A 13,099-nucleotide genomic window follows, 5' to 3' on the forward strand; every position below is an offset into this window, starting at 1 on the left:
TGCATTGACGGTCGGTTTCCTAATAATGTACACATTGTTTCCATAGAAACAAGGCGGTGATGAATGCCACTGTCTTCATAATGTATTATATTTCTAGGAGAAAAAAAAAACAGCAGTTGTTAAAAATGAGCTGTTAAGAAAGAGGTATGTGCTAAATGTAGGAATTTTCTCCGTCCAAAATTGACAAGGTCAGCACGTTTTTGCTAAAATAGGTATACTTATAACTGTTATTTCAACAGAGAAAATAACAAATATTACAAATGTTGATCGTTAAATTATGAAAAAACAACTAAGCAAACATTATATATAACGACGACGTTGCATTAATTTAAGTATTTTCGGATGAGAACCAAGAAAAGAGTCTATCACGATTAGTCTAGCCCAAATCCCATTTAAAACACAAAGTAAAGTCAAAGATGTCAATCGTAATGGGACAGAGAAACTTTGTCAGCTAATGATAAAGAAAACAAGAACGCTATCGAGCTAACAAATATGACTTTGTGTCTGAGTTGAAAGAGTGTCTTGACTCGATCTTCTTTAGTGACGAAGGTTGAGAATTCCAGTATTTGACAACTGCATACTTCAGGTTGTTTTGGGTGATTTGAAGTTTTGTGACTGGGACTCCAAAGTTACTGTCGTGAGGTGCTCGTGCACGGGAAGTCAAAAGAATCGAAACACGACAAAAGATCAACCGAATGTGCAGAGGATAGGAAACACGTTGAGAGGAAGGTTGCCTGGCACAACTGGCGTCGTGATGGCTTAATACCCCTAGATGTGTTTCAAACTAAAAGCTATCAGAATTAGAAGTGTCTTGAGTAGACAGGTTATGATGAGGATCACAAGCAAAACGTGGCATTCACCAAACTAGCAATCTACAAGTCCATCAACAAGAAACCGATTTCCTGATCTAAAAGGTGTCTTTCCTTGAAATGTTCTCAAGGTCGTTGTATAACGGACAGTTAACTCCGAACAGACTTTAATAGCTTAAAGCTGATTAGGTCATGTTGCTCGTTAGCACTTTGATTCTCTGTTGAATAATCCATGGCTTTATTGAAACGCTAGGAAAACTGCCGCAACTGCCATCGTTGCGTATCAGAGAGGTCCTTTGGATGTGTATTGGCTGACTTCTAGTCTGGAAAGTAGGGTCATGCTATGGTACTTCAAGAATACTCGATAACAACCACAAATTTGACAACCTATACACAGTTTTAGAAGGGGGAAATGTCACCACAAACTGAGAGTTATGTCATTCACTTTAATTATTTAATTTCAATTCGATCTCCTTCTTTTGTAATTAAGTTAATTTATTCACATCATCAAAAAGGTGACATTGAAGATACTTTTAAGGTAGAACGCACCTCGGGGACAGACATTCGGACTCTCAAACTTTTACAATTCTCTTCTGATATACCACATGTGGGGGTTCATTTTAAAGCTCTTGGTGAAAGAAAACTTTTCCATGGCTTAGTTTTTCGAAATTCGAAATTTTTATTTTTCTCCATAGAGTTAACACAGGGATGGCGGCCATTTTGAATTTCAAATATCGAGAAATCACAAGTTATTTGTCTCTCTAGTACCAAAGTTTGCATGGTGACCCCTGATTTTTATTCTTGCTTTGGTAAGAGAATGGTAGAAAGTTTCACTGAGGAAAGTTTGAGCAAAAGTTTAAGTCTTTCACTTTCGAGGTGCATATTACCTTAAGACGAAAAAACGGAATCTCGAGGAGTAGCTATGATCATTTTCTAAGAAATTACTGGAAGGAAGCATCATGTCTCATTTCTATCATTAACGTTTATCTTCTGTCTTATTTATTTCAAATGGAACGTTTCCTTCATTAACAACTTGCATTTATCAGTTTTAACGGAAATCTTATCTGTCGGGTTCATTTATATTGGCGTGCTGATGTGATACCGAAAATGTCCCCGAATTTCTCGAGCTGAATTTATAATGGTATTGAAAGCGACATTGTCAATCCGTCCACAAATAAAATGACCATTCAGATGAGTTCTTGCTTCCGAAATCGACCATGCATGATATTTGTTTACGACAAGGTCACGGGTATAATCTCCAAATAGTCTATCTACTTGACCCTGAAATTGCGATCCATCATGAGCGTACTCGTGGCAGGGAACAAATATACTCTGTGGTCACAGTTGTGCGTCATGACCTGCGCATGGTGACGTTTCGCAACAGCTTTGTTGCGCATGAGCAATCTAGCAATCTGCAGCACAAAATGGCGCAATATTCCGAAAATGTGATCATTTCAAAATGAAACCAGTTCAAAAGCATTTACATAGATTTATCTGTTTGACAGATATATGCTTTTAACGGAGCTTGTCTGTGACACTGGATAATAGACCTAAAGTAGTCCTGCATTTCCGAGTAATCCTCGCTTTTTAAAATATTCACAAATGTTCGACTGTGATATTTATTGGAATAAATTCCTACAGTGCAGCAGAAACACAAAATAAATTATTTAAAGGTAGCCGCAAAACGTAATTTTTTTCAAAATTTTTGAGCAAGAATGGTCTTTGTGTGATTTTCCTTGCCAACGCTGCCTTTCTGTCCATCGATGTATGCGTCTGTCGATTTAGCTGACGTTAGAGTTTTCAAGAACAATGGCGTTGTTGTTCCATTCCTTCAAAGGAACCATATGCCACGTTTTCAATCCCCCGGGCAACCCTTACTTTTTTCCCGGTCATCAATCCGATTTGCTCTCTTCAACATCAAGGCGCGCCTCTCCCCATTTAAGACTTCACGTTTCGGCTTTCTTCAATATGAGCATTTAGAGGATGCTGCGCAGAACAAACCTGTTTCTAACGACCCAATGTTCTCTTCTTCCATTCTTTGAAGAAATCGCTTCATTCAAAGATACTGGGATTTTTCCCGCATCATGGCGCAACACAGTTTTTTGGAGTGGGATTTTCAAAGGTAATGAGACATTCGATGTATGTCGCAGGCAAATCAAAGGACTTTGCTTTCAAATATAAAGTGAGCTATAATATAAGAATAGTCGTCTCGGAAAGCTGAGTAGAATAAACTGGAACTGCGATGCCGTGAAAATATAATTATACATTTGATACATCGACATTTTGAAATGATCGCCTTATCTACGCCCACATTTCTTCTAATTAAAGGCCCATGCCCACGCCGGTCAAGGCACGCTGCGTTTTCCAAAGACCTGCCGAGCAGCCAGCGGCATCCTCGTTTGTAGAATTCATCTTAGCTATAGGAGAGCAGCAATGACAAAAAGTTCCACTGTGTGCGGCTGAAAAAGAAAGCAAACACACATTAAAGCCCCAATTGCTTCGTATTTTATGCATTATTTTCATGATTTTATTTTCAAACCAAAGGTGTTTCCTTTAAATGTGGTAACTGAAGGACATGCACAGAAGTATCAATGCTCGTTGACTTGGAAAATGCCTATGCGTTTTAACAGGTTAATAATAGACGGGTGCCGTACTCATAAAATGGCGCCCCGGCGGAAATGTACAAAAATGCAGTATTTCCTGCACATACACATCGTGATCATAAAGGAAACAAGCATAATGCCTTTTACTTGAATGCACAACACACGATGGTCAACATTTTGTTGTTGTAATCTTTATTTTCTACGTCACATGATTAGTTTTCTTGACAATGGCATGGTGTTAAAACGTTTGAATTTACATGCCACTTTCGACGCTTATGACAGAGTTGTACACATTTTTCAGTCTTTAATGTGGTCTTATTCAAAGAGTTCTCCTGGAAAACTGAGGATATTTCGAGATCGGTTTATTACACATTTGCAGCTATTGGGTCTTTAAGTGAAGTTCCGAATGATTAATTATGACGATGGATGAATAAATCATGGTGATAAAATTACCGATGAAAAGAGCGATTGCAGGATGTCAACATTGAGTACAACATTTAATTTCAAATGCCCCACTTTTATTGTTTTGAAGTAAATGTGCAAAACGCATTCTGATACACTGCTGCAATGTGATCAAACCAAATCTAAAATTCGATAATATGAGAAACTGAAGCCAGTAATTTTTAATACCGTCAAGTCTCGTAAACAAGAAAAACTAGCACTGTAAATCTAGACACATCGTAAAAACCACAGAATCTATCAAAGTATCGTTACCCGCCAAATTGTAATTTGCTGATATTTTCGTTCGATAACAATCATCAAGTTTACATTGATGACGTTTCCCTGTGTGACCCATTAAAATTTGTGGTAGTGAGATCTGATAATCAAACATGATAGCTTTCGAAATTGCTCACAGCGTAATGCGACAGCACTACTTAATAACACAGGAAAAAAGATTCAGCCTTCAGTTTTCAAAAAAGTAATTAAAAAATTGAAAAATGTGTGAGTTCACGACAGCTGAGCGATTGATATCCATCCCATGGGTGAACGACATTTCTCACGTGGACACACAGACACACTGAGAACCACGATTAGGCAGCCACTGAGATACAGAGGCAAACGTATAGACAGACGGGCGAGCATGCAGACAGACGTGTAGACAGTAAGACAGACGTGGCGGGCAGACAGACATACCCTCTGAAAGAGACTGAAAGAGGATAGATGGAATAAAAATAATGGAGAGATATTGGGATCAAGAAATGAATTGTATTTGCCATGTTTGGATATGCGCAAGTCATACAAAAAAGAGCACATTGGTGATAAGTTACCTGTTGCTTAACCGTTGTCGCCCAGTTTATTTTCAGACTCGTCCTCAAACCAGATGAATCATCAATTATTTGCCATATGTTGCGGTGTTGATGTAATTTGTTCGCCGGTATTCAATGCATTATTCAATTTGTAGAACAAGTAAGCCCTCCCTGTTGTCGCGAAATATGGCAACAAAGAAAAAGAATGGATCGTCTGGGTTTGTGGTGTCAATCATTCAGCTGAACTGGGGAAGGGTACGAAAATTGAATCTTATCGGGGAGCTCTAAACGCGCATAGTGAGTGTCGGAAGATAGTTTTTTCGATTATAAGTCATCTCAGGTCAAGGAAAACACGAAGGGTAATTTTTCAAGGAGACAGATTGGAAGCCTCCGTATAGTTGGGATAACGAACGTATACTGAAGTAAATCTTCTTTTCACGATTCGACAACTGTCGTGTCACTGTCTTTCTCTCTATTTTGTTTGTTTCTGTCATTCGCTCATAGATATGTGATATATTCACTAGTTTTCCTATACACTTTGTAATCCAAGTGAATTCCACATGGAAAAATGCTCTGTGTTTTATTGCATATTGTATACTCTTTGTGAGCATGCATCGTTAACATGCCGTTCGGGCCAATTAAGCCAGGGCGTATTTTCGCTTTCGTCGATGCCATCGGCACAGGCACTATATGGTAGGCGCGTTATAGACGCTTTACATCAAGGTATTGGCACTATATGCTAAGCTATACTCTATATTCCAAACTATAGGCGCCATATGCTAAGCCATAGGTGCTATATGCCAAACTATAGGCCGTCTACGCTAAGCCATAGGCGCTATTTGTCAAACTATAGGCGCTATATGCCAAGGTATAGGCGCTAAATGCGAAAATTATTGGCCATATATGTGAGTTTTATGCCCTATAGCCAAAGGGTAACCATATGCGTCATATGGTAAACTTTATTATCAAACTTTGCCCCACCAGTGTATATGACATTTATAATCACAAGTATTTAGGACGATACAGTAATTTTGTTTTTTTTTCACACAATGCACGGTTGTAAAGTTGCAGTCACTACGACATACTATGCTATAAACCATTCGTTATTAGGGAACATAACTGACTCCGAGTCGTTCTATTGGAATTTCTTGTGATTATGGGCAAACAGCTCTATTTTGTCTGCCTTCGGAGTTCTATCAAAGTGATTGCTATAATCTAATGGTGTTTGGTATTAATGGTAATGCATTCTAAGTGGCACTTGTTTACAACAATTTTCATGGCCAGTGTGGCGCGTTGTATAAGGATCGCTCCTGAGAGACATCGCCGGCGGTGTAGCGCATGCAACACTTTGTGAATGACAAATTTCACACTTTTTCAGTCGTCCTTGCGGCCTCTCAACTCAACACTCAACAATCTCAACACTGAGATTGCAAATATAATTTCGTTTGGTTACGTGCCCTTTTTTTCCCTTTGAATCCATCATCGAACAGGCGAAAGCGCCATTACAAGTGAAGTAACAACGGCTCATTACTAATGGAGCAACGAGGAGTAAAGTGCCTTGCTTACCGGCATAAGGTAGTATGCACCTCGAAAGTGAAAGACTTAAACTTTTGCTCAAACTTTCCTCAAGGAATCTTTAACAATTACATTTCAAAATCAAGAATAAAAGTCGGGGTCATCGTGGAAATTTTGATACTGGAGAAACAAATAACCCATGATTTACCGGATATTTAAAATTCAAAATGACCGCTATCCCTGTGTTAATTCTACGGAGAAAAATAAAATTTGCGAATTTCGAAAAACTAAACCGGTGAAAAATTTTCTTACACCAAGAGCTTTAAAATGAACCCTCACAAGTAGTATATCAGAAAAGAATTGTAAAAATTTGATAGTTCGAATATCTGTCCCGCGAGTTTTACAATAACACCATGCTCGAGTCCCGAACTAACTATCCTCCCATGACAAGTCCACTATTCCAGACTTGCCATACTCGAGTCTCGAGCTCACCTATAGTCTGGCCGGTACCCCATATAGCAGCTGCAACATATGTAAATCTTGTTTCTAGTCAATATGACGAAGGGTCCGACGTTAGAGTAGCGAGTTAGATAAAAATATATGTTTGAAAACATAATTACCGGTCTTTGCAATCATCCCGCGTTGTTGAGGTATTAGGCCTACTGGCGATTTTGCCTGACAGGTAAAATGGAAAGATAGAATTCAGAGGGATTTAAAATTCTAGTATTTCGAGTGGTGAGATTGAAAACTGTTGCACAGAACGTCAGCGAAGATGTGACACATAATTACTCAGATTTCAGTTTTTAGGTTTTGTAGATGATAAACTGATCAAAACTATCATAATATTAATCATTTCAGTCGTTGGTTTAGCGAATTACCGAAGGTCATCGTTGCCAACTTTTCTTTTGAACGTGATCAAGATTGCCATAACTCAGAGTCGGTTTGCAATTTCACAAAACTTCTCATCTATGTTAATTTTCTTTGATATCAACCTCTTAAAACTTGAGACAAAGTGCTTCATGAGATGATGAAGTTTTATCAAATTTGACCAGGACACTCGTCAGTTTTTATGATAACACTTAAGCTCTTACCTCAGAGAAAGCTATAACGGATTGCAATTTTTTGGAAAAGGTATCAATAATGCCATGGTTTCGCGGTATTGTGTGATAATCTTTCACAGCATAACATCAAAGGTTTTAAAAATCCAATATGGTAATACATTTTGAAGTGTGTTTTTTCCTTCGTGGTTATGAAAGAGGTGAATCAAAATAATGTGAAAACAGACAATAAATTTGGACAGGGGTGGCATGGTATCAACTGTTTACGACAAATTATGTCCCATATGTTTTTCATGTCAATATCGTAATCGCGATGGATGTATGCAATTCATAGCATGATGTAATTTATGAACAAACTCAGTGGTCGGTGTAAGCCTTACCATTAGTCACAGCACATTTACAGGATTGGTGTGAATTCTGGTTGGCGCAACGAAAGAACATCAATCGTGATTTCTGTTGAGAGATCCCATGTCAAAAGCAGTCTGTCCGCGCTGCAGATATGATAAATGGATATAAGCTAAGCGATAGTGCTGAGAATCAGTAACGCAGTTCTTTTCAATGAATTCCAATCAATGAAATCAATTAGCGCGATATCTCCCCATGATTCAAGTGTAATCACCGGTGTAAGGCCCAATTAAACAAACCCATCTGAAGGCTCCTGTTTCATTGTCACTATCATCTGCAATGGATCCCCCAGTACGAATTACTTGAAGTATCAATGGCTAGTTCGGGGAATATCGACCGCGACAATCATTATATCATCACAGGATCCGCAATCAAATTTGCCTGTATTTTCAAAGATGTTGTTAAATGCGTGAAAAATGAATCAAATCCGACGTTCTGCATTTGCAATAGGAAGATATCTACGGTCTAGCCGAATGTAATTGTAAAGGCGTTTTTAATTGAATCAGCACACGGCCTGTGGCGTTTCCAAATCAACAAGACCCAATCAAAAGTGACCTTACAGTCCTCTTCGCCCCTTTGAGGTCAACGAGGACGACGGGAAATTTTTCTCATTCGGAGCTAATTTATATTCAACGAAGAATACTATTGTAGGATCCATCTCATCTATATGTATTTCAGAAACACTCAGCCACGCACAGAAACGTCTGCAACTTATGTCGCCACTTCCATTCCAAAAAGTGTAATACAAAGAACAATACTCTGTAACTTTTGATAATATTTCCATCGTTTTATTTCCTCCAAAACATGATCTTGTTCTTGTCACATAAAGAATGCCGATATTCAATGCATTGACCCTGCCGCACAATGCAGTGCGCACAATCTAATGTCATTGCTTACAAAATTATTTCTGCGTCTGACTAAAGTTCAGATGTCGACAGTAATCCCAGACTTCCACGCATCCGCCCGATAAGCTGAACTGTAGGTACAAGTATTTCAACATGATATTGACGAGAACATTTTCATGGATAAAGGTAATGATAAATGCATGTAAAGTTACAACTAATCGCACTTTCATATCTTAAATCTACTAATTCTATTGAAGAACATAAATGCAAGTGTGCAGTGTTCGAGCTTGTGAAGAGCAATACGACAATGATGTAGATCTATCGACACGGAAACAGAGAACGATGCGATAAAACAAGAATGCTATTACTTAAACATCGAATCACACGTTGTCCAGCAAATCCGTAAAGGGATCGGCGTTTTCGTACCTTGTCATTTAAGGTAGAATGCGCTTCGGGGACAGATTTTCGCGCTTTCAAATCACAACTTCTTTTCTGACCGACCACTTGTGGGGGCTCATTTTAAAGCTCTCGGTTTGAGAAGACTTTTCACCGTCTTAGTTTTTCAAAAATTGAAAATTTTATTTTCCCCATTGACTTAACACATGCACAGGGATGCCGGCCATTTTTAATTTCAAATACATGTATCTGTAAATATTCGGTAATTTGTTTCCCTGGTACCAAATTTTGCACAGTGCCTCTCCCCCCCCCCCCTGATTAATATTTATGATTTGGTAAGAAACTGGTCGATTGTTTCATCGAGGAAAGTTTGAGCAAAATTTTAATTCTTTCGCTTTCGAGACACATACTGCCTTAAGGGACACGCGAATGAAATCGAACTTATTGTTATGTTTGCTTAAGTTGAACGTTTAATTGGCGCCCTCTGGCGTGAGATCCTTGGGAGTTAGTTTTAAGGCTAGTAAAAGCTAATCGACTTCGTTTACTTATCACGTAGGCAAGTATCATTAACTGCTGTATAAATGCTCAGGCTGGTTTCGCTTTCAGCTCCCATCATGGAAGTCTATTTTCACAACTGACATGCTACTGTTCGCGTACTCAAATTCATACAACGAAGGGGTAGAATTTGAGATACTGTTTGCGGTAACCGCGGCCGCGCAAAGCATGAAAGCCGAACTCTATCACCTTTCTTGATTTTACCTGGGCATGCACCATCGACATGCATCGCGGGCAAATTATAATTGAACGGAAGCCGGTGTAATAAAAACCGCCTTGCGGAACTCTGAAATTCGCTCACGTAACGAGACTTTAATTAATGATGAGGTAAAAATACAGTCAGAGGGAAATATGATCAGTTGTCTTGGTAACGTCAGTGACGGTTTACGTGTGAAACCCTGTCCACGGAGTGCAAAGCGTTATGGGGTGGACCATTAGATCAGAGGGGGCGGTGATCACAACGAGGGATGTACACCCTACTTTCTGTTTGGGAGTTGATTTAGCATGCATACACCCTCCCCTCGAATTCAACGCCTTGTGAGTATCCAGCCACTTGAACATGTTTTTTTGTTACAACACCAAGACTGAGTTGTTTAACAATTGTGATTTCTTTAGGCACTGTCCCGAAAGAACTGAAAGTCATGCCACGAGCAACACAACGCGAGTACAAGTGTGATGTATTCGAGCCTGAGAGAAATAGGACGCGTAGATTTGGCAACAAGGGAACAAAGAATTAAGGATGTGATAGAACACGGGTCGACTAATCCACGCTGTGAGAGAATTTCTTGACCATTCTAAGCAATACAAATGTTGACACAAATATTAAAAGACTGACAGGCAGTGAAATAGGAAACAAGGTTCGGAATAGTCGAGGTCGAGATAAATTTTGGATGTTTTAAAATCGAATTCATTACACACCTGTTTATTGCTCACGAAAGAAGAGAACATGGTGTTGCATTATCTTGTGCTTCCCTGGGTCATGCATCTGTGACCGGATATAGCTCAAAAGTACGGTTTTAAAGGCGAGTTAATACTTTTCACGCGCCACAAAACTTTGTATGATCCTCGCTTGAGGGGTTTATTGTCCAATAAACATGCCACGATGAAAATTATGTTCGTAATGACGCCAATATTTACAACACGCTATGAAGACATTCCATTTGCCATTCAGGTCGTCCGCATTCATCGGTAAAGTCGTTAATTTCTGATAATACTGCAAAATAAAACTAGGATGGACGACGTTAGGATTCATAATAAAGAACGCATGCGAATGATTTTATGAATATTAAAGAAGCTGGCAGTGTCAGTCTAAATCATAATATAAATGTATCTGTTACTTGAAATATGAAAATATTTGCGTGTGAATCCTGCGTACTTTGCTCTTGTCTGTGTGAACACTTTAATAGAAAATTGACGTCTATTAAACTATTTTAAAGTAGTTTGCGCCTCGAAAGTGAAAGACTTAAACTTTTGTTCAAACTTTCCTTGAGGAATCTTTCAACCATTCACTTTCAAAATCAAGAATAAAGATTAGGAGGGGGGGTGTCACCGTGCAAATTTTGGTACTAGGGAACAAATAACTTTGTTTCCCTCAAGATTTACCGATTTTTAAAATGGCCTCCATCCCTGTATTAACTCTAGGCCTACAGACAGAAATAAAATGTTCGAATTTCGAAAAACTAAGCCTGTGAAAAGTTTTCTTACACCAAGAGCTTTAAAATGAACCCCCACAAGTGGTAGATCAAAGAGAATTGTAAAAGTTAGCGAGTCCGAATATCTGTCCCCGAGGCGCGTTCTACCTTAAATGTTTAAAAATGTGATGACAAAGTACTCATTTCACCCTCTTTTTGAAATAGCGGCGTATTTGGAAGTGTTAGAAGTGCCCTTCCTCAAACAATGGAGGGAAAGGGGCGAGTCAGTGGCGTCAAAGTTTTTGCAGGAATATAAGACTGCTTTCAGCGATGGCGATATCGTTTCTTTCAGATTCACCGGACCGAAAGTAATTCATCCGGTGTCCCGCCTGGAATCATCCGGAAGAGTCGCCCTCTGTGATATCTAACTAATATTTCGAACTTTTCAAACACTGCTGCCATGGTAACGCGCCGTGCATACTGTACGGAACATGTACTGACTTCGAACCTCCCTCATTTACCAGAATTCTGTTCGTAAATAATGATGGATTCAATCAATATTGATATACTTTAATATCCAAAACCGAATCGACAGTTTGGCTTGTTCAGAAAAACAAAGCCGAACGATCAATCATTATTATTTCAATTATAGCATCATACTGGTTGTAGGAAGTAAATTTACATTGATTTTGGAATGTGCATGGAATGCGTTAATAATTAAGATGCTGACAGGAGGCACGCTCACTCGACTATTAAACTTCTGCATTTCGGTATGGTGAAAGACTAAAGCTTTGTTACCCTGGATAATGTTACGTAGCTTGAGTTCCTGTCTTCACTTGAGAAGGCAGCTGCATGTTATCGAGTCTGTCAGATCGCCATGTGATCGACATCACACAACATTTTTCTATAGATGAAGCTCGTCGTTTCATAGGACAGAGTCCTTCCACTGGAATCTCTCACCACAGTGATGGAGCTCCCAATCCAGGAAAATGCGTGAAAAATCTCCATTGATAAGATATGTCATTGATAAGACTAGTAATCCCTTGACTGCTGTAATTTTTCCCACCAAAATTTTAATGCAATCTTTTACCAATTTTTGTTAACTTTTCTGTAAGTTTTTTTTTCATAATTTTGGACCAAATGGATATCACATTTCATCGACTATAGTTTTTTATCAAAATTTTGGCAAAAATCAGATAAAAATTGACTGTGCTATATTTTATAAAGGTGAAAATATAGACTTTGGCGCTCAAAGGGTTAATTAATTAGAATATTGAAAGTGACAGTAAAGACGATTTCGCCATTTGTGGTCTCCTTTCGACACGTCAGCTGTCAGTAGTTTTAATATCACATAAAACTTCCAAATCACAAAGAAGGCTTTGATCAGCACTGAACTACGAATGGCCGTTTGCTCCATTAAACTGACCCCTACCAGTAATCTTATTCAACCCCGAAATCCATAGAAATCACAAAACCTTCGATATCAATCGAGCTGCGAATAGCGACTCGCTCAATCAAACGGACACCCTGTGGTTTTAATAACAGTTGACAGTCACCCCTGCTAAATATATGCACGCCTTTCACTTCAATTAGCCGGGGACATTTTATTTCTCTCAGTGAAAAGCTATTTTCGCGTGACATTTATTAGCCGAAACCATCTGAGACTTTTTGACAAGTAAATCTCTGTGTGTTTGCGGTGGAATAGAACGGAAGTTTGCTACAATGGTAAATGATTAACTGTTTCGCACGCAGAGAAGAAAAGAAGCATTTCAACATATGCTACTGTTGAAATAACAAGTTGACGTGTGGACTCTTGTTATGTTTAGACTCCAAAACCAGGCGACCCGTGTTTCAAGGACATTAAATTTCAATTAACAGTAGAGAGCCATCAAACACACTCGAAAAACATGGAAGCAATAAATTTAAGTAAATGTCGTTTCATTGTGAATATCGCCAAAGATAAATAACATCACACATTGTTCACAATGAAAGAAAAAGGGGAAAACGGTTTGACTTAAAAGCATAATAAAACAAC

The 13,099-nt window shown here is 38.7% G+C and overlaps 1 protein-coding gene across 1 annotated transcript in view; it reads left to right on the forward strand.

Annotated features, from left to right (window-relative positions):
* LOC139142252 (neuromedin-B receptor-like) overlaps positions 1-13,099 on the forward strand; it is a 108,025-nt gene that overhangs the window by 64,104 nt on the left and 30,822 nt on the right. The window lies entirely within an intron of this gene.

This window comes from Ptychodera flava, chromosome 10 (assembly GCF_041260155.1).
Source record: "Ptychodera flava strain L36383 chromosome 10, AS_Pfla_20210202, whole genome shotgun sequence".
NCBI classification, from domain to species: Eukaryota; Metazoa; Hemichordata; class Enteropneusta; family Ptychoderidae; genus Ptychodera; species Ptychodera flava.